Source organism: Hippocampus comes, unplaced genomic scaffold (assembly GCF_001891065.2).
Source record: "Hippocampus comes isolate QL1 unplaced genomic scaffold, H_comes_QL1_v1.1 scaffold130, whole genome shotgun sequence".
NCBI lineage: Eukaryota > Metazoa > Chordata > Actinopteri > Syngnathiformes > Syngnathidae > Hippocampus > Hippocampus comes.
In genome coordinates this window covers 1,320,761-1,324,081 of record NW_017842057.1, presented here as the reverse complement: position 1 = coordinate 1,324,081, position 3,321 = coordinate 1,320,761, and the positions used below count along the sequence as shown (strand labels likewise).

Sequence of the window (3,321 nt, the reverse complement as noted above, 5' to 3'; positions counted from 1 at the left end):
CGTCCACCGGTCTGCCCCTGGTTAAATACATGTACGATGGAAATGTAGCATAACTGTGGATTTGTTCAGTAGAGACCTGGAGGCTGCAGTGTCCAGCTGAAGGGGCAGGAACCCGTTCCACCATGTATCACTTCAATGGCTTGATGCAGAAATGGAGAGAATGATGGTCAGGCTCAACCACCCAGGTGAAAAAAATCAAGGGCTTTTGAAGTTGGTAACAACAGCATACCCTGGAGAAATTGTTCATCTTTCCAGAGCCCTAATGTTTCTCTCTGTTAGCTTGGCAAGCAGTTGTGCATGTAAGGTGGGACTCAGAGCTGCAGTTTGTAGAGTCAGCGTGCGATGGCCCCATGCCATCTTGCAATATTCACCTCAACGCTGATATTAGAGGAGGTGGGTCCGAGATTAGCTGGCCAGGATGTGAATGAGCATAGCGGGTCACCTCTCGTCGCTAGCTTCAGCTTGTCGCCATAAGGAAAAGATTCATACCAGCAGGACCACTGGGAATGGTGGCTTGAAATGAAGCTCTGTCATCATCACCAATGGTATGTCCAATAATGCGGTATGTGGTAATAACAAATTTGATTCATTTCACAACAGCACCAACCATCACAACACTTGTGATGCCTCATGATCATGATGTCATACTGTCATAGCATTATGGCTTATGGCCATATACTACGGGCTATAAAAACAGCAGCTAAGGTACGCCATGTTGAAAGACAATTTTTAGCAAAGGGCTATTCTGATTCAGTTCCATTTAGACCTTTTGGAAAGAAACCGTTTGTAAATTGTAAAACTATTTTTTTGTCTTTCTGCAGAAACAATACAGTATGTGGGCGAAAGCAAAAATCTCTTCACTTTGGCCAATCCTGAGAACATTACTCCTGTTGTTAAAATTGAATATTATTACAAGAAGCCCTGCTGTTCCAAATGGGTGAAATAATGCAATAAAAAAAAACAAAAAAAAACCTCTGCAAAATCTAGAGGTGAAAAAAACAAGTCTACTTTACTCTGCCATGTACTGTAAATGATTGTCAGGACTCGTAAAACAGAAGCTAGGAAGGAAGTTTGATTGAAAGAGCAAAGGCACATTGCCTACTAACTATAATGACCCCTTCTCTCCCGCTGTAACGCTTAAGAAGATGAAACGCACTGATCCAAATCATTTTAACACAAGCTGACTAATTCACATTTAGACTGATTTCAGTCCATAATATCTCAGCTCAGATGTTCAGAAAGTTTATTAATACATGAAAGAAAAGGCCTAAGTCTATAAATCTATCATGAAATTTTAAACAGTCTTGCATATCTTGCCTTTCATCTGTTTTAAAGGAACTATCCTTCTTTGGCTAATGAAAACATGGCTGCTGCTGTGCATGAGTGAAACGACCGACATCGGTTAAGGACCTCTCTCCATGTTGATGAAACTCGTGGCCATGCTGTACTACACTTTATAGTGCAAATCCTCAGACACACTTTCATCTGAAATGATTTGCTTGCGAGTCTTCCCTTTCAGCAAAAAAGCTGACAGACACCAAAGGATACAGAGGAGACTCAAAATGTGAATGACTCAGACACTACAAAATATGGAATTCAACCAAGTATTGTTGGCAAAACATTCCACCAAAGTAAAAACTTGACTGGTGAACATTCATCACGCACAACAAATTTCACTCTGCCTCAGCCTTAGTGTGGACAAATTTGGAGCTTCGAGAAAAATACACCCACAAAGTAATTGAATGTTTGAGAAAAAATACTGAAAATGTATGAATGAAATTCAGCCATTGCTTTTGTATTTATTCTCTGAATAAAATAATATATATAATATATAATCATGTCCGACAATCGTTCTCCTACATCACCTGTTTTGCAAATTGCAAGACTATTAAGTCTGCTCAGCCGATGAGAGGATGGACAAATATTGATATCACTCTAAGGTCAAGTTCTGTAAATGTGAAATCTGGTTGATTTAATGAAAAAAAAATACAATTACAAAAAAAAAAAAGGAAAAAGCCATCACAAATAGTGCCTATTTGTCAAGGGCAAGCACTAATTCTGAAAGCCCTGGGCAAATTACATTGACATGGTAGCACATGGAAACTGAAATTTGATTGCTACACAATGCACACACAATTGAATTTGATTGGACAAATAAATAAATGAATAAATAACTGTTATCATAAACACAACTGGAGGCTGGGAAACCAAACTATGAAATGAAGCTAATTGACTGTTGGAAATAAATTAAAGTTTTACATGCACATCTGGTTAGGCTCTGGAAAGCCTCGTCGGGGTTGAATTTAATGTTGGTTTTCACACTTCCACATCATTTCCTTAATTATGTGGTCATGGGGGGTGAGATGAGGTTGTCAGTCATAAAAACTGACGGAGTTGACGTTTGACGGAATTGACACAAGGGAAAGTATTTTCCTGACAAAACATGAAAATAACTTCAAATTGCAACAATGATTGGGTTCTGATCGGATCATTTCTGTTGAGTTTAAGTCAAATGAGGACCCGTGAGTAACCAAACGGGACAAATGAAAATAATAATAGTGAAGGGAAGGAACAACCCACCCTCCCATGATATAGTTTTCAGTCATATCGCTTAGCCCTACTCACTTCCTTGTTTTCAACCAATCAGTCGCATTTGATCAGGCCACCAGGCATGCCAAAATCTTAAAAAAAATCATTGTCTTGCTTTAGTACCTAGTTGTTGTTTACTAAATCTGAGACATGATTGGTTATTACCTGAGCCCTGAGCATTTGTGATGTCATTTTCAGTCAACAGCGACTGGAAAAATGTCCACCTACGGAGATGGAGAAAAATTGGTGGATTTTACTACTTAACTCATATTCCATAAACGCAATATTGATCAGAATGCTGTGATTGGACTACTGGTGCAGCATAGAACATATTATTGGAAAGACATTTTTTGGTTGACTTCCCTTTAAATTGGAAAGTGTTATGGCTTTCTAATTTATATATTTATTTATATCACGTACTTAATTAGCTTTTTGACATAAGGTAACTTATGGTAACTTCTCAAAAGTCTTGGCAAGCAAAGAACTCTCTCTGTATCAAAGAACTCTCTCTCTCTTTCTCTCTCTCTCTCTCTCTCTCTCTCTCTCTCTCTCTCTCTCTCTCTTTCTCTCTCTCTCTCAGATTCAGAATCAGAATCATCTTTATTGGCTAAGTAGCTAAAAGCACACAAGGAATTTGTCTCCGGTCATATGATCTACACTAGCATTGCAGTATCATAAACTATGAAACTCTCTCTCTCTCTCTCTCTCTCTCTCTCTCTCTGCATTTCTTTC

General features: G+C 38.6%; 1 long non-coding RNA gene across 1 annotated transcript in view; it reads right to left on the bottom strand.

Moving 5' to 3' along the window:
• Nucleotides 1-434: 434 nt before the first annotated feature.
• Nucleotides 435-3,321, bottom strand: part of LOC109510521 (uncharacterized) — a 20,283-nt gene continuing 17,396 nt past the window's right edge. The window contains exon 3 of the long non-coding RNA XR_002167139.1: nt 435-444. This is a non-coding gene — a long non-coding RNA (uncharacterized LOC109510521). The remainder of the gene's footprint in view (nt 445-3,321) is intronic.